At 34.2% G+C, this 19,880-nt stretch overlaps 1 protein-coding gene and 1 pseudogene across 3 annotated transcripts in view; both read right to left on the bottom strand.

Annotated features, from left to right (window-relative positions):
- Window positions 1–19,880, bottom strand: part of LOC145277825 (inositol monophosphatase 1-like) — a 597,035-nt gene that overhangs the window by 290,081 nt on the left and 287,074 nt on the right. The gene's annotated exons all lie outside the window — the stretch shown is intronic.
- LOC145278484 (U2 spliceosomal RNA) lies at window positions 23–243 on the bottom strand (annotated as a pseudogene).

Genomic DNA, 19,880 nt, shown 5'->3' with positions numbered 1-19,880 from the left:
TAGTTTCGTGGTTAAAAAACGCGGATGAAACGCCAAATATTTAGTGTACCTATTTACTATGTCTCCCCACGGGACAGAGTTAGACACCAGGGTCGTTTTTTAACGTGGAGAAAAGGTACAAAAATAAAAATTGTCTCAGTCGTGAAGGATTTCTCCTCCACCGAAAGAGAACAAGAAAATGAAGTGCAGCATCTGAAGAACAGATACTACACTTTGATCTTGACCAAAAGGCCAAGAATCAAGAAGTCAGCTATTTAGTGTAGCTTAATCGCCATATATATTTCATAAATTACTATATATATATATATATATATATATATATATATATATATATATATATATATATATATATATATATATATATATATATGGTTAGATATCTCAGAAAAATTATTTTATGTGCGGGGGAATTTCACTTTTTGTGGTGCTAGTATGGAACAACACAAGAAGGTGCTTATGCAGAGAAATGCTGTGCTATTTTTTTAAATAGAATTTTTAATTTTTTACGAATATTTGCGTGAATTTTACAAAGAATGTACCGTAATGAAGAGAATGAAGGACAATTGTGCGACATTCCGTAAAAAGCGAAAAACAAAAGAAGAGGAAGCAAAAAAGAATGAAGGCATGGTGTTGAAATTCATGGAAAAGACTTCTATGGCTGAAATGGCCGAAGCAAAGTCGAAAATCATGCTAAAACCGTAGATGAAGTTGATATTATTAACGTTGAAATTACTTCGGAAATTGACATTGACAGTGTTGATACATCAAAAATTGTCAATGATGATGATGCGCCATAAATTGAAGAATTGGAAAGACAGTAATTAGTTGGCGCGAAAACATGCAACCGATTTTACAGATGTTGGTTTATGACCAGTTGAGATTAATCGTAAAATTGGCGCTATGCTTGTTCTGTGCAGCACCTTTGTCATGAATTCAAGGAAGTAGTCCAACCAGGAACAAAAACAAAAGGCGACGTTAGAAAGCTAACTAAAAAAATGGTTCTATCGGGAATTGCGCAAACAATGGTGAGAAAATGTTGAGAACATGGATGGTGGATTCTCCTTCCAAAGAAGCCTTATTTTACTTCCACTACAGACTAATTTAATCTAGACTGTCAAGTTTTTCTACTGGTGTGGGTTTTACGAATTGGTGGAAATTAAACCAAAAAGTATATGAACATGAAGCTAGCACATCTCATGCTCAAGCGTTTCTCATGGAAGGATCTAGATATCCAACTTGCTGAAAGAAAAGTAGAGCAACATCTTATTGAGAAGGAAACTAACTGGCGGAAAATTCTAGCTAGATTGCTGGACATCATCAGGTTTCTCGCCAAGCAGAATCTGGCACTATGGGGTCACCGGGAAGACATCCATAATGATGAAAGAGATCAAGAAAACAAAGGAAGTTTTTTTAGAATTGGTAAATTTATTGGCCAATTATGACCATGTGCTCTGTTAACATTTGGTGAAAGTTAACCTGGGAAAGAAAATCGCTTCTTATCTGTCACCAGAAATTCAAAATGAATTTGTGAGCATTTTGGCAAAGCAGGTGAGAACGAAAATCATCGATCAGATCAAGGAAGGCAAACATTTTTGCATAATTTCTGATAGCACTCCTGATGTATCTCACAAGAACCAGATGTGTGAGGTGTTGCGCTACGTAAAAATTGACGAAAATAAAGTGACAGTGGAGGAGTCGTTTCTCCGCTTCATCAAGACAAAAGATAAAAGCGTGAAGGACATTTCTAAACTGATTTTGAGAGAACTGGAGGACGCTAGGATTAAGATTAGTGACTGTATTGGCCAGGTATTTGATAATGCTGCTATTAGAGTAGGCCACTGATCGGGTGTGCAGAAACGAATCTCCGAAATCAATCCAAAAGCTCTATTTGTGCCATGCACTAACCAAATCTGGCTTGTGCACATGCCGCTTCTGTAGCGGTTCACTCTGTTACATTTTTTGGCATAGTGGGCTGATTATTCTCATTCAGCTCACAGAAGAAAGAGAAAATGCAAACAAAAAATCAGATGCATCTTTAATTCTCAACTCGGTATGGTCGTTTCCGTTTATTTTATTTCTGGGCCTTTGGAAAACTATTCTCCCAGAATTCAATGATGCCCAGAAGTATCTTCAAGAAAAGGGGCTGGATCTGCAACAAAGTTCTGTCAGGCTGACGGCGTTGAAAGATTGTCTTCTTCAAAATAGAGAAAAGATGATGGGCACTGCAATAGACGAGTCAAAACAACTCTGCTCTGAAATGGGGATAAGCATAGAACATCGTATCCGCAAAAACAAACGAATGGGTGGTGAACGATTGACTAATGCAGTACTGCGGTTGAGACGAGAAATGCTGTCATAGACAGGTTGACTGAAGAAATATCTTGCAGATTTCAACAAGTTCACAATCTTGCAAGTAAATACGCTTTTCTTACACCGTCAAATCTGCTTGATGATAATTATGATTGTCAGGCTGGTGAAGTTGAGGAAGATATAGATAAAGATAAATTCTTTGCTGAAAGGAAGAGATTACAGTATTTTGTGAAAGTTTCAGGAAAAGACAAAATCAATGGACCTCTTGAACTTTTGAACTTTATGCAGAGATATCGCCTTGGGGATTCCGTCCCTAATATTGTGATCTTGCTGCGCATTTTCCTTACCCGACCCAGCTGTTAGCGCTCTTTCTTGAAACTGAAGCTCATAAAAAACTACCTTCGATCAAAAATGAGCCAGACAAGGGTTACAGACTTGGTAATCCTCTCCATAGAGAGGGAACTTGTCGATAGAGTGAATTTTGATAGAGGATAATTTTGCCGAAAAAAAAGCAAAAAGTATGTTTGTAAATTGTCAACCGACTTGATGCCTTGCGATAGTTCTCTCACAAAAAAATAATAAATTTATAGCCTTATTTTCAATTCATAAATACATTTATTGAAAAAATTATTTTAACTATTTTTAAAAGGATTGAAACATTATTAACAACAACAAATTTCTTAAATTTCGCGCTTAAACCGAGTGATTACACACACGGATTTCAAAAAGCACAGATATAAGACGGGAAGCTCGACCTTTTAATAATAACATTATGGTGAAAAGGAAAAGAAAACTACATTGGACTATCCTCTCCTTGATACAGCCATGTTTTTTTTGTGAAAATTCGAAAATAACAACAATAAAGAAGTAAATAAAAATGATTTTATCATTTCTTAACCTTTTCATTTTTTCAGATGTTCTCATTTAAATTCATAAATTCAAATTTCAAATATTTTCATTTAAATTCATAAAAAAAATGTTTTCTAAAATGTGTGACTTTCCATTTCTAAAATTTTGTGCTTAAACCGAGCGATTACACACAAGGATTTCAAACCACGCCGGTTCAAGACGTTTTTTCTCAACAACAAAAAAGTAAATGAAAATGATTTTATCATTTCATAACATTTTCAGGTGTCCAAATTTATTATTATATTTGTTTGTGTAGCAATTAATTTAATTTAACATTTTTTTTTATAATTTGAATTATACGTTTTTGTTTTGAACAAAAAATATTTGGTTTCTTTTGTTTCATATAAACGTTTGCATAATTCCCTTCAGATTAATGTTTACATATTATTATTTAAATTATTGAAAAGAAATTGTTAAATTAAATTAAAATTAAAAACAGGGGATTTGTGTAAACGTTAATCTGAAGGGAATTGTGTAAACATTAGTTCAATGAAAATAAATATTTTGAGGGATTTTTGGAATTTTGAAGGTTTTAACAAGTTGTCATATGCCGGCAGTGAAGGGGGGGGGGCGACAAAGCATATAATTTGCCAGCGAGGGTGAGCGGTGGGCAGGTAATTATATACCTGGGGGAGGGGCAATTTTACGACCGCCTCGGGTGGTAAAAACTGATGCTACGCCACTGCGTGGACTTAATTTGGAAAAAAATAGCCCCTCCCCCTCCCCATTTTTTTTAGAGAAAGAAAAAATATTTTGAAAACAAAAAGAAAACAGGAAGAAAGAAAAAGAAAGAAAAAGAAATAAACAAAATAGAATCGAAGGACGGCCATGTAATCATTAAAAAGAAATAAACAGGAATGAGGATGACAGTGTTTTTCCAAGAATTTCTTAAATGTGGTTGGTTTAGATGAAGAAAAGAACAGGTCTAGAAAAAAAAAAAGATTTTTTTTCATATATTTTTTCTTAAAATCGTGGCCATTGTTGAATTACGATTCGACGTGTTGTGTATAAGGGCTGTCAAGAGATAGAGAGGAATAAATAAGGAATTTCACGAGGTTCCCAGCCATTAGTGGAACGCCGTGGTCGGTGATCGTCGCGGGTTAGCGGACTGAGATGCAAAGAAAGTTATGTTTGAAGATGCAAAGGTTAGGCATGAAGAAATGCAATGGAAAAATGCGGCAAGAAACCGAGGAGAATTGACCAAATATGAAAGAGATGTAGTCCCTGCAGAGGAGTACGAAAACCACAGTGGGCACTGTCTGTAAAATGAAGTTTGATTAAAGAATTTAACGGGACACGGGAGTGTCTCCGTGAGATGCCAGAGGAAGAATATTATAGGGATGTAACGCATATTTGTTTTTCACCCAATCTGCGATGCATGGACGACTCCGAGACCCACTGGTGAACGAAGAAGTGCTGAAAATAATGGCCCATGAAAAAGAGAGGTCAAATCAGTAAGAGGAACAAAGACGTTCTCGGCGAGATAACCTGAAGAATGGTTGCGAAAAGAAAATTAAATAGAGATGAAGTGATGGTTTATCTGAGATAAGTTGTTGTAAGACATTTAAACTGTCAAAGAGTTTAATTCTGATATTGTCTTGGCACACGGTTGCGATACTTTTGTTGAGCAGAGTTTATAAAGGAGTGAGAACAAATTATTTGAAGGGGTTTTTTAAGCATTTAAACTGTCAAACAGAAATTCATTTGGTCTGAGAATTTTCATAAAATATGAAATAGTAAATTGTTTGGAAGTGGTGTTAAAATATTTAAACTGTTGAACAAAAAGTATTACAAAACTGACGGTACTGACGGTTGCTCTGATTTTTATGATGTATATTGCATTTTCAGTTTTTAGATATTTTTGTAATCGAGCACACCGCTGGAGGTGTAACTAATAATGTTAATGTGCTCACCACACCGTTTGTGTTCGAAAACCGACGGTACCCATAGTCTTCTTTATTTTTGGAAAGAGATAGTTTATCGCCGAGATGTATTAAGGAATAGTTGGGGAACGAAATATTGAATATAGACGGAGGTTTACATCGATTATTTGGAAAGGCCGAAGCTGACAAGCACTGAGTGATGCAGAAATGCCAATGGGTGCACCTCTGACGAGATGAAACGTAGCATGCATGTTGAGCAGAACAATTAGACAAGGACATTTTTTGTTTTTGCATGCTGAATGGACAATTAATCTAGGAACATTTTGATGATTTCCTTTTATTGTTTTTTTCTTGGTGACCTGGTGACTTATGTTGGGGAGGTCAGCATTCTGAGTGCAGTGTGTGTCATCTGCGAGCAATTGACAAGAAAAAAAAGGAGTGTAATGTAACAAGATCTGTCCGGGACAATGGCGGGTTGCCTTGCTTGTGACACTTCAAGAAAAACAAATTCAGAAAAAAATAGCATCCGGTTTATTGAGAGAATGAGGGGAATAATATTGTCCTTGAAGAGAATTGATTTTGATGTGATTCCATGAATATGTGTCTTAAAGTTACATGAAAATATTGTTAACTGGATTTGCCTGTTTTTATTGTAGCTATAGGCTTCCTACAGAGGATGGGGGTATATCATAGCAGAAAAAATAGACCTTATAGAAAAAAAGTGACAGCATTTCTGAAATCAGCACCCTCAAATTCGGTAAAAACAGTTGAAACATCTTAGGCACCATGACAATATTTTTTTTTCTTGGCTAGTGTTATTGAAAACACTGTATATTTTAGCGATAGTATATGTCACTAAAGTGCAGAGGAAAAATGACAGATAAGGGTGTATACATTCGCATGAATGAAAAACACACCAAGTGAAAGATTACATTTTTACGATCGCTTATAATACAACACTAGTCAATTTGGTTGCCGTCCACCATTATATACTATCAAAGAATAAGGAACTGAGCTACCATGGACAAAACAATAAAAAGAAAAGGCCCATAAGAAAAAAAAGAGAAATAAGTGACTTTCAATTTTTACCCTGTGTGTTTCTTCTCTTGAAAAATATATATCAGGCCACTCGGCATTGCCCAGTTGTAAAATATGCTTTTAATTCATGCAGATTTTGTATTTATTAATATAGATCTAATTTTCTATCGATTATTATATTGTACCTAATATTAATATATAGTAATAATTTCAATAGTAAAAAAATGACTTGTGACCCATCAGCTAGAATCGAGACAAAACATTATAGCTCTCCAGCCTTATCTGTTAGTGTATGAGCTAAAACTATACACATACAAAAACTGCAAAAAAAATAACGTTGTTTAATGTATAACTGTTATAATTAACAGTTACATGCATGCACAGAAAAAAAATGGGTATAGTCGACTTACGCCAGGCCAAGGTCAATGTTTTTTTAAAATTCAATTTTGACCTCTTAGCAGCTATTTTACCGGTTAAAAACTAAATCGAAAATGTGCCACACATTCAAATACCCTATATATCAAATTTCAACTCTATAGACCTAATATTCAGAAAAGGTTTGGTAGAGACTTTTCACACACATACTGACAAAGTCATATATATGGTGCACCAATGAAAAATCGAACTTATGATTCAAATTTATATATTTAAAGGTTAAAAATAATGAAGTAAACATTAACAAATCTATTGTAAGAACAATCCATATTTAGCATGTTCTCCTGTTACCTTTATAACAGCTTTATTCGTTTTTGAATATTATTGGCTAAATTGTTGCAGGTGGTAGGAAGGATCTATTTTCTGCCACTCTTCTTGAAGTTTGGCGTCTAATTCTTTTTTGATGGATGCATTCACACTCTTTTCCCTCGATGGGACCAGAAAGTTTCAATGGGATTTAGGTCTGGAGATTAAGGGGGCAACTTCATCACTGTAATCTCTTTTTTTTCAAACCAACCGATTGAAACTTTTGGCATATGGCATGGAGCATTGTCTTGTTGGAAGATTACATCACTTGGAATGTTATTAAATATTTTAGTCAAAGAGGTTTGGTAAACCTGGTCCAGCATGTCAGTATAAATTGTAAAGTCAATTCTGTCCTCACATGTGTACAACAGTCCAGTGCCTGAAGAAGCCATGCAGCCCCAAACCATTGCACTCCCTTCTCCAAATGTGACAGTTGGAACGACACAAATACCTCTCCTTTCTTACGGTAAACATAAACCACTCCAGGAATGCCAAAAATCTGGTGAAAAAATGAGAATTTGCTGCAATTTTTGAATAGCTGTTATGGATGTTTATTTACATAAAAATTTCAATTGTTCCTTTCAAAGTTTAGGAAATAGAAGCTGTTAACTTATCTCAAAGTTACTTTCGCCAAACCAAGCAATTTTGGCCCAATCATCAGGTGTCCAATTTTCATGTTTTTTTTTTTTACAAATTCTAGTCGTTTTTTCTTGCTTCTTCCTTGCTTTGCAATATTTTAATCCTGTTACTAATAAACTTCTTCTCATTGTTTGGGCTGATATGTTTTTACTTGCATCCTCCTTTAAGTTCAGCAACAAGTTCTGAAGCACTTGTCTTCCTATCTGCAAGAGATGCTCTTTTCAAAGATCTGTCTTCCCTGATGGTTGTAGACTTTTTACGGCCTTGTTCTTTTCTGTTTTTGAAAAACTTTGTTTCCTTGTACCTTTTAATCGTTGTTTGAACTCCCTTTTCCATCTTCCGATAATTTCTATCTGAGAATATCCTTCACCAGATAAAGCAACAATTTGTGCCCTATAAATCTAGAAAATGCTTCTTTGGAAGCATTTTCAATTATAGCACTGACAGGAATCAAATATTACATGAAAAATAAGAAACAACTTTTAGTATGACAATGAATCATTTTGAATATTGGAATGGATTTAGTAGGAAACTCAGCTAACACTCTTGAAAGAGGCTTTAAAGCAAATAAATACTACAATTTACTGTTAAATATTTTATATTTGCTCTCAACTGTTCATTGTTAACCTTTAAATGCGTAGGTTTAAACTATTATCTAAGATTTTTATAGGTGCCTCATAATTTTGACCATAGTTGTATATATAGATATATATTGTGGTTTGAGTTGTCCCCCTTTGCAAATTGGCTGTTTCTCACCATCAAAGTGTGCAGAAAAATCTTGGTCCTCCATAGTGCAACTTTTGTCTAACCCGGCCGTTCCTGTGACACCTTTTTCGAATTGCACACCTGCAGCCCCTTGATGTCCTCCAAATCTCATGGAGTTCCTATATACCGTAACGCCCCCTAGTCGAGCAATTGCGTCCATCCCTAGCACCACATCGACACCCGTGACAATTTTGTTAATAACAATCGCCTGGATTGTTAGTGACATCCCAGGAATGATGCTCGCTGTACCACACGCTGGGGGAGGGGCATTGTGACAAGTGTCCAGTCCCCGAACAATGTATCTATCGACGGCATCCCTCGACACATCCTTGATGTGCGACCAGTAGTGGTGTCATCAGAGGAAGACAGCAACGTCGAGCCAAGTAGCGATGTTCACGAAGAGGCTCCGCGGAGATCGCAGCAAGAGAGACGGCCGCCATGTTGGTCAAGCGACTACGTGATGGGTTGACATGTGATGATCGTGTAGATCAAGGGGGCGTGTGGTTTGAGTTGTGCCCCTTTGCAAATTGGCTGTTTGGAGAAATGGAAAACTAGATGGCTCTGGTTGATAGTCAATTTGCATAAGTGGAGAAATGGGCAGCATATAAACGGTACTTTTTTTTAAACAGGGGTGAAGAGCGCAGAGAGTGAAACGACGGTTGGAAGAAGTGACGGCGAATTCTTTTTTGTGACGGTGAATTATTTTTGGACGTTGAAGAGCTCGACCTGTTGGAAGGAACAGCTGTGTCTTATATATTTTTTTTAATTTCTTTTTTTTTCTACTTCACTACATATATAAAAATATTTCTATGTGCTAGAACGTTTTCATCTTAAATTCTATAGGCTATGGGCCCAAAAGTTGAAAATCCCTCTAGATTTTTGATTCTGCGACCTTGGTTGGGAGTGAAAGAAAAAATGGTGGCAAATTTTCGACTCATGAGCATCATGATATTTTTCAAAAGCATAAATGTTGTGCATTCGCGAGAATAGCAACCATATTTAAAGATGGCCAACAATCATTCAAATACAACATCATGACTTACCTAGTAACACCCAAAACAATAAACATACAAACATGTAATTAATACCCTGTTTAAGCAGTCAGCTAGTTCTAAGTAATATAGATTATCAATCCTCATCTAAAACATTCCAAAACGTATGTACGTTTGTTATTTTTTTGAATATTTAAAAATTCAAATTTTGGCTGGGCTCAAGAATGTACGCAACATCTGATTGGTTGAAATGTAAGTAAATTGTTTATTATATGGATATTGAACTTAATCTTTATAGTCTATTTCAGTCGAGATTATTTGTAGAAAAAAAGATTTTTGTTCAGGCATTTTCTGTAATACTATTTCAATATTTTATATGTATAGATCTTTTGTTAAAATTTGATATTTCTCATGTAGAGTCATTTATATTCTACCACATGGCACGCCACACAAAATTATAGTGTTTTTACCTCCACTAAAGAGGTTATGTTTTCAGTCATGTTTGTAACTATATTTTTTTATTTTGGAGTTCACCTTCTTCTCATTGTTCGGGCTGATATGTTTTTGTTTGCATCCTCCCTTAAGTTCAGCAGCAAGTTCTGAAGAACTTTTTCTTCCTATCTGCAAGGGATGCTCTTTTCAAAGATCTGTCTTCCCTGACGGTTGTAGACTTTTTAAAGTCTTATCCTTTTCTGTTTTTGAAAGACTTTGTTTCCTTGTACCTTTTAATTGTTGTTTGGACTTCCTTCCTTGAACATTCCATCTTCCTGGCAATTTCTACTTGAAAATATCCTTTACCAAATAAAGCAACAATTTGTGCCCTTCTAAGTAGACAACTATATCAAATGTTTTGCCATTAATGTCTATCTATTAGAAGTTAAAAATATAATGTCTTGTGAAGTAGACAAAAGCTTTCTATAAGCAAATACATCCACTATTTTTTCTGTTTCAGATGCAATAACTATCCATGCAAGAAAGTTATATAAAATGTGGAGTACTGTCTTTTCAGTCTTTTGCAATAACACAGATAGTGTAATTTATCTGATTATCTTTCTCTGATTCATAGATAGAAGATTTGAATGAGTGTGCATGACTTGTTTACTGTTGTGATGATAAATCGGTGTAATTTTATGATTAGTGTCTTTTGCTTCGTGTTGTGGTCTATGTTTCCATTATGAAGTACTCATTTTAACTCTACAAGAAAAGACATTCACATAATCAAGGTCGTCTGTGACCTCATTTTAGGACTACTTAATACAATAGAGGAAATTGTCTTTCGGCTTAAATATTCTGTTTTATACGAGTACGTATCAACACCATTCATTTATTGTATCTGCTGGACAGAGTCTTTGAAACTTTTTAGTCTCATTATTTTCTTGGTTTCGATTGTGAACGAATTTGACAAAACCCTTAAATGATTTACCAAGCTGTTCAGTTTCGTTAATTACTAGAAATTATTGTATTACTCATTGATTGCTACACAATCTTGATTTGTTCATTTGCATGAAGTGCGCTCCATTTTTTTTTTTTTTTTTTGTAATTCTAAAATTTATGATCAAACATTTTACACGCTTCTCTGTTTCTTTTCCAGATATTCTGCATATTATAGTTTTTACTTTTTGCCAGATCTAGCTTTCTTTTATGTTTTAATCTAAATGGCAAAGATAGTCAATGAAATTAGAATGTAGATCCCATCTTTTTTTAGTCGGTGGTTCATTCTTTCCAGTACTTATGTACTGTTGATATTTAGAGACTGTAAAACAAATATAATCAAGGGTTTTATGTGCATTTGAAGTCAATAACTTACACACATAAGAAAATTCAATTTTAAAATAATAGCCAGCCCTTATTTGATAAAACCAGAATATTTGATTTAAATTTTAATAATTATTTTTGCATAGTTTAAAAACATCCACAGCTAAATTTCTGTGAAAAAGAAGAAAATTGGATTTCTTAGTTTACATTCTACAATTAAATCATCCAGTTAATCATTATTAATGAAACCAGCGAATGTTCATATAATCATGCATGAATTTAGTAGAAGACTTTAATGTTGTAATGCATTTATTTGTTACTGATGAGTCATCACTTATCAAAGCTAAATGTTGTTCAAGATAAAGTTTAGTAAAATGAATAAATTTGTCAGATGAAAGATACTGTTTGTGGATTGAAAATAATAAAAAGAATAACATTTGGTTATTTATGACAACGTGTCTGTTAACATTGAAATTGAAGACGACTAAGTTGTAACTCAAAGAGAAGCATTTTTGTGGTAACATGTTTCACAAATGGAAAATTCTTGTAAAGAAACTTTGCTTGTGAAAACTCGGATAAAAAAAGGAAAATTCTTTGTAGTTAATGAACATGTTCTTCTTATGAACGTCTGACAGGAACCAAAGATTAAAGGTCGGTCTAGCATCTTTTCATGAAAATAATGATAGAGTAGAGAAAAACTAGCAAGGTTTCTCATGTGAGAAAGGGGCTGTAAAGATCACCTCTCCATTTGATTATGAAGTTTGTTTTGAACTCTGTCAAAGAATGAAAAATGCTCTAAGCAACACCTCCCCAATTTAGAAACGGCATCTAACTTAGGATGTATCTGAGTTTTGTAAAGCTAACACATTGCATCAGGAGTTTATACTTTTGCAGCAGTAGAAAGATTCATCCATTTTTTCGGCAACCTTAGAAATAGATTGGATACAGGTCTTTTATTTTAGATCTGGTATGAACTTCTAGGATTTTAACTGGAACTGAAAAAAGGGTGTGAGCATTGATAGTGAAAGCAAAAAAGCTTAGTAAAATTAACAATTTCTCCCATTTGCACCTCATGCTCCAGATCAGAAATGAGTGAATCAGCAAGATTTTGATTACAAGATTTTGATTACAAGATTTTGATTACAAGATTTTGATTACTAGATTTTGATTACAAGATTTTGATTACAGATTCTGATTACAAGATTTTGATTACAAGATTTTGATTACAGATTTTGATTACAAGATTTTGATTACAAGATTTTGATTACAAGATTTTGATTACAAGATTTTGATTACAGATTTTGATTACAAGATTTTGATTACAAGATTTTAATTACAAGATTTTGATTACAAGATTTTGATTACAAGATTTTGATTACAAGATTCTGATTACAAGATTTTGATTACAAGATTTTGATTACAAGATTTTGATTACAGATTTTGATTACAAGATTTTGATTACAAGATTTTGATTACAGATTCTGATTACAAGATTTTGATTACAAGATTTTGATTACAAGATTCTGATTACAAGATTTTGATTACAGATTCTGATTACAAGATTTTGATTACAAGATTTTGATTACAAGATTCTGATTACAAGATTTTGATTACAAGATTTTGATTACAGATTCTGATTACAAGATTTTGATTACAAGATTTTGATTACAAGATTCTGATTACAAGATTTTGATTACAGATTCTGATTACAAGATTTTGATTACAAGATTTTGATTACAAGATTCTGATTACAAGATTTTGATTACAAGATTTTGATTACAAGATTTTGATTACAAGATTTTGATTACAAGATTTTGATTACAAGATTTTGATTACAAGATTCTGATTACAAGATTTTGATTACAAGATTTTGATTACAAGATTTTGATTACAGATTTTGATTACAAGATTTTGATTACAAGATTTTGATTACAGATTCTGATTACAAGATTTTGATTACAAGATTTTGATTACAAGATTTTGATTACAAGATTTTGATTACAAGATTTTGATTACAGATTTTGATTACAAGATTTTGATTACAAGATTTTAATTACAAGATTTTGATTACAAGATTTTGATTACAAGATTTTGATTACAGATTTTGATTACAAGATTTTGATTACAAGATTTTGATTACAAGATTCTGATTACAAGATTTTGATTACAAAAGGTCTTCAAACTTTTGCCGTATATTAAAAATAAACACATTTTCATATCAGTGCATAACCAGCATGAGCTACTAGAGTAAAAATAAATTACTTAAAAATATACGAAATGGAATTTATCTTCTAAATGTCAAACTTCATTTGAAGAAATTATAAAAGTTTTAACATCTGGCTCTTAATGAAATTAATAATATCAGATATTTCTTCTTTACAAGACAAGAAAAATGACGGGTGACTGAAAACAGGCGTCCACTTATTAAGAATGTCATTGCCAGAATAAAAACATACGGTCAAATAGAAAAAAAGAAAGATGCATTTGTTATAATATTTATAGAAACAACTGCTAAATTTTTCCATTGAAGATGTTTTTTGCAAACGGATTATTGTCCATCTATTAATATCAATATTTGATTATAAGAAATGAAGACTAGCTCATGTTGCACATCGCCCGATGGGAGACTATATTTTAATTATATATTTACAATGAATTACTTGAATAAGAAGCAGTGATAGCTTCAGTACAGAAATAGAGATAAAAATGTACTTTGTAATGCAGTAAAAGAAATGCCAGTTACATTAAAGAGGTGAAATTGAAATGAAAATTTGATAAATTTATTATTGAAACAGAAAAAAAATCATGAGTTGGCAAAATAAAAAGATCAAACCATGTAACCATATTTCTTCTTGTGGTGATAGTTTGCTAAGTGTGTGTGTGTGTGTGTGTGTGTGTGTGTGTGTGTGTGTGTGTGTGTGTGTGTGTGTGTGTGTGTGTGTGTGTGTGTGTGTGTGTGTGTGTGTGTGTGTGTGTGTGTGTGTTTATTGACTTGGTATGTGATATAGACCCAGGTTGGGACCACAAAAAGACAACTCAGAACACGGTATAAATTTTAAAATTTACTTTCACCATGACTAATGTTTGTGCAAAATTTTTAAAAAATCCAAGACATGGTTATTGAGAAAAGTGTAAACAAATGAACGGATGAAAGATTTATCCCCGGAAAATTCGTTCTGGCAAAAAATTACATTCACTATGAATAATATTTGTGCAAAATTTCAAAAAAAAATTCAAGGATTAGTTATTGAAAAAGTGTGAACAAATGAACAGATGAACGGATAAACGGGAACGAATTACAAGGTCCAATCCCTCCTTTGTTAGGGAACCAAAAAGTAATAAGATACAGAGAAAAGTGGAGATGTAAGCTAGGCTTACATGTCAGTGGAATATCAGTAGAGTATTCAATATCCACAAGAGTACTTGGCTCTCGATTAATGTAGTCCCCATAACATTTCCTATTTCAGGAGTTTTTTTTGTTTTTTTAAGAAAGAAAAAAACCGGTTTAGTATTTTTCCTTTTAGGATCGATGCTCCGGGGCATCTGTAAATTTCCTTTTCCTGTCTGGACATCTAATCTCGGAGAAGCCTGGGGTGCATCGAGATCAAAATTCTTGAATATCTGCAAGTGTGACAGAGAGCTCTCTTATAGTATCTGCGATCATATTATTTATTTCACAGTTAGTCCTTAACGTTGTAATGATTGAATCATCAAATTCTTTGGTATTCTTGGAAACAAGTTGGGATAAACCGTCGGCATGACAGATGTTTTTAGAAGACAGGTACTCAATTCTCAAATTCTAGTTCTACCTAACGTAGAAGTTTGTTGGCAGTATATAGTGGTAGACCTTTTTTTATCTGAATATCGACAACAGGATCTGTGATCCGTTTGTAACGTAAATTGTCTACTGTGGAGGTATCTATGGAACTTAGTTACAGCGAAAATTATACCCAGCATGTTGTCCATGACCGGCTGAAAAATAGCCGGCACAACGTTGACCTCAAATGCAAAGGCTTTTGTGCATGCTGATGCACAGGAGCTTTGAACTATTTTTTTCTACCTAGATTTGAAAATATGCATCCGATAAATCTATTTTTGAAAAGATTTTGCCACCATTGAGTTTATTAAAAATCACAGGGCTCGGATGGTTCTTTTAGGGCTTCGTTCAACCCTGTTTAAAAAGTCGGTGCAAACACTAATTTGATTAGATTTCTTCCTTACATATACTGTTGGCACATTACACTCACTGAAATCTGTCTTAGATAAGATACCTGCTCTTTTAAACCTGTCCAGCTCTTCATTTATTTTTTCTGGAGTCGCGAACGGGACATTTCACTTTTTTAAAATATGGGCTGACCATTGTCCTTTACCTGGAACTGAGCTTTAATTTTTGTATATTTCCCTAGACTGCTTGAAAGCACCCCAGGGAATTTTTGTTTAAGTTCCTTTTTTAATTTTTCAGTGTTAGTAGTTGGCCATTCTAATTTATGACAGAACGTGCTCATAGGGGCAGTCCAATCCAATTTCCTTTCAATCCAATCCATAGTGAATATGTTGTCTGTGTTTTTTTTTAGCACATACACTTTGAGTTTATTTGCAAATCTGTTCAGAGTTACACTGAGGACCACTTCAGCCAGAATTTTTATACTGTCACCTGTTACAGAACGTTCTCAATAAAGATGACTTGTTTAGAGGATGCCATGTAAGTACAGTTGTTATCAAAAGGTCAAAACATGAGTCAAACTAGAATTTTACTGTCTTGTTAAAAATGTAACCATTTGCATAAATTTCGGTCTTCGTTATCACCTGACCATGTTTGTCTTATTTTATTACAGGGTTTCCTCCATTGTTTTGCATAGCAACAATGTGTTACTGCGTAGCCAACTTTACCAGTTTTTTTTTCTTTTTCACAAGACAAATCCAGTGTAGGTCATCACAGATATAAATTGATTAAAAAGTAGTACAACCCTGACCTTGTACAACGTGATGTCCGTTTCAGAAAAAAATGGCCACTTCTAGTATTTATGGACTAGTTGTCTCGTGAGGTAATGAGATTCGGGGAAAATAAAATATACAAATGAGATGCAGCCGGTTTTTCAAATAAAATGTCTGTGTGTCGGAGATGGAGAGACAGCGAGAGAGAGAGAGAGAGAGAGAGAGAAGTCAATTCTGATAGCTATGAGAATTGCGAGAAGGAGAACTTAATGGTTGGAAATCCTTTCTTTGGACCTTTCTTTCTGATAATACCAACATATTTAACTACAAGCTATTCCAGTACAAAGACGAAAATGAACGAACGAATAAGGTTAAGTAACAACATCCTGGGGCTGTTTACTGAGGAAGGTGAAGCGATCGCATGACTTAACAAGCTGAAGTTGGTGGCAAAGCTGCAAAAGATGGAAGACATCAAGAAAAGAAAGTTTTTCTAGATTCGAAATCATTCGACAGTCGATAAGCTTTTGCATGTCGTTCTCTTGGCTATTTGCGTGAATATTGTCACCTCGAATCTTCAACGTTACTTGGTGTATGAATCGAATCTTTTTGTGTAAGTATATCGTCTCGATCCTCATTCATCAGTTAATATGGACCCAGGTTGGAACCACAAATGACAATTTGGAACACGGTATAAGTTTAAAGGTATATTGAAAAAGGAACAAAATACAGAAAAAAGTGATGTAAGCTAGGTTTACTTGTCTCTCGAATATCCATGAGAGTACTTGGCTCTCGATTAATAATTTGGAAGAGTCGATCAATGGGTAGGTAACGGTCCCATAACAGTATGGATAAAGAATTCAAAGATTTCTTGAAACTTTGTAAATTCTGTGCAATAGCAGCAAAATGACTGTAAAAATTTAATGGAAATTTTGAATGATTGAATATTATATATTAGATATGCAGTACTAATGAATGGGCTTAAGATTTAGGGTTGTTATAGTTTTAAAAAGTGATCACAAGTTGTCAAATGCACAAACATTTTGCACAAAATCTTTGCAATATTTGGTATTCCTGATAAAATTGTTTATGGCTAAAGAATTCGAAACTTTCTGCAAAGAATTTTCAATCACATTACAACAGCATTTAACAATTTCCTAGCTATCCAACCACGCTACTAGCACAGCAACTGATTAGCCTAAATTGTTTCCAAGCGGATCGCTTTAAATTCCACTTTAAACTCCAGAAATCACTCCATCTCAAACTTTCCACTGTGAACAGAAGCCGCACTCGATGATCTGATCATCATGTCCAAATGTCCATGATAAAAAAAAACCCTAACACTTCCAATAAATGTCTACTTGCCGAATTTAACAAGAAAGCCTAACCTGCCTAAAAAAGAACAGTGTAAAAATCTATTGCCGATGAATCATTCTCGGAACTCTATTATGGAACATATAAGTACATGTTTCTTTGTCACAAGTGCCTTTTATATTTAAAAACACTTTTCCTGATTCCAATTTTTTTTCTTTTCAGTATTTCCATATGCTAATCTTAAAAATAAATATTTTTGTCCTGTTGATTCTGTTGTGCCTGATCTCTGAATTCCAATGATGTGCTCCAACACCGGTACAGACTCACTTTTTCTGGCTTTGCAGACTCACTTGCAAACCTTGCACAACTGACTTTAACCATGGTGTACCACCGATCTTTACAATTAACTCCGCAACATAAATGATGCAATCGACAAGTACAGACTCACTTGCACTCATCTCTTTGATTCTGCAGATAAACATGCAGGCAGACCAAGAGCACAAACAATCGTGCAGACCAGTCACTCATCACTTTCAATGTAGAGGCACGTCCATCACATATATTTCATCACCATTGCTGATCCACTTGGACTTATCATTGCGACAATCCTTGCAAATACATTTACACACATCAACACATATTTTTAATACAAATATTCGACACATTGTTTCTTTTAATAATTGATTACTATCTAGCTATGTTGCAGTCTCAGTTACCACTTCCATTTGTTTACAAGCACAAACATGCTTGTTGGCAGAGACCGACACCTCTTGGACATGTCACAACCATGTGTGCTAAAAATAGCAACAACTTTTTCAATAACATTAAGAAACATATAAACTTCATTTTTCGCAAACTAAACAAAAACAACAGATTTTTAATTTTGGACCGAGATTAATATATACACAGGCAGAAAACACCCGACCTGTGTACACAGGCATCTTTTTCAGGGTCAGAAGGTTCCTCCTGTGGAGCACTGACTTTTTAAATTCCACTTTCTGGGCCTAGTGTCACAGTTCTTGTAGTGGGAGAAAGCTAAATACCCAATATATACAGTGATGATCATATTTATTGGCACGGTAAAATAAAAGTTAAATTTTGTCTAATAAATTCTAAAAAAGGGATTAAATTAAAGAAAATAACAAAGTATATTATGTATTTTTAACTGTCCTTTCCGATGCAGCAATCGGATTTTAGAAAAAATAAATAACAAAGGAACAACAAACATAATTGCAAAAAACCCTTGTTCAAAATTATTGGCACGGCTTTGTTTTTCTTTTAGTATCAGTATAATATCAATCAATTTCCGGTTTACGTGCTTTCTGAACTTTTTTATAGCCATATTATGCTTGTTTAACGCTAATTCAGTGAATAATTTGTTTCAGATAATTTTTAGATAGCGATTTATTTAAACTATTATAAGTGACTAAATTATAATTTTCAATCGCCATGGTTAAAACTAAGGAACACAGCGAAGACGTCAGGAAGCTTGTTGTAGCATGCCATACCAATGGGGAGGGCTATGATAAGATTTCAAAGAAGCTAAACCTTCCCAAATCCACTGTTAGAGCCATAATAAACAAGTTCAAATCGCAAGGCCACGTTATGAGTTTAGAGGGTAGAGGGAGAAAAAGGATTCTTTCCCCAAGAGATGAACGGAAAATTGTTCGACAAGTAAAACAAAACCCAGGGATCTCTGTTGGGGAGATTGTTGATGAACAGAGCACCTCTGGAGTGAATGTATCTCGACATACAGTTGGTAGAGTTTTGAAGAGAGCTGGTTTAAAAGCATGTCGTCCGAGAAAGACTCCCTTATTGAAGCCTATGCACCTGAAAGCAAGGCTAGCCTTTGCAAAACGTCATATTGATAAAGATGTTGCATTCTGGAAACGTGTTCTATGGACTGACGAAACGAAAATAGAGTTATTTGGCCATAATAAAGTGTCTTATATTTACAGAAAATCTGGCGAAGCTTTCCTGCCTAAGAACATCATACCCACAGTGAAGCACGGTGGAGTCAGTTTGATGTTTTGGGGATCCTTTGCTGCCTCTGGACCAGGGCGACTTGTTAAGGTCACAGGTAGCATAAAAAAGGAAGATTATGTTAAAATATTGGATGAAAACCTGAAAGACTCTGCTAAAGAGCTCTCACCTGGTCGTCGTTGGTGGTTCATGCAAGATAATGACCCAAAGCATTCGGCTAAACTGACTAAGAAATGGCTTGAGGACAATCATATTAATGTTTTGGAGTGGCCATCACAAAGCCCAGACCTTAATCCAATTGAAAATTTATGGGGAACATTAAAATTGAGGGTAATGCAAAGGAAGTCTAAGAATCTTATTCAATTGGAGGATTATTGTCAGGAAGAGTGGGCTAAAATTACTACTGAAGAGTGCAACAACTTGGTTGTAAACTATGAAAAGCGACTGAGGAAGGTAATCAAGGCCAAAGGCTATACAATTGATTATTAAATAAATCGTGCCAATAATTTTGAACAAGGGTTTTTTGCAATTATGTTTGTTGTTCCTTTGTTATTTATTTTTTTCTAAAATCCGATTGCTGCATCGGAAAGGCCAGTTAAAAATACATAATATACTTTGT

Source organism: Euprymna scolopes, chromosome 6 (assembly GCF_053919585.1).
Source record: "Euprymna scolopes isolate OS-2025 chromosome 6, ASM5391958v1, whole genome shotgun sequence".
NCBI classification, from domain to species: domain Eukaryota; kingdom Metazoa; phylum Mollusca; class Cephalopoda; order Sepiida; family Sepiolidae; genus Euprymna; species Euprymna scolopes.
This window is presented reverse-complemented; position numbering and strand designations above follow the sequence as displayed.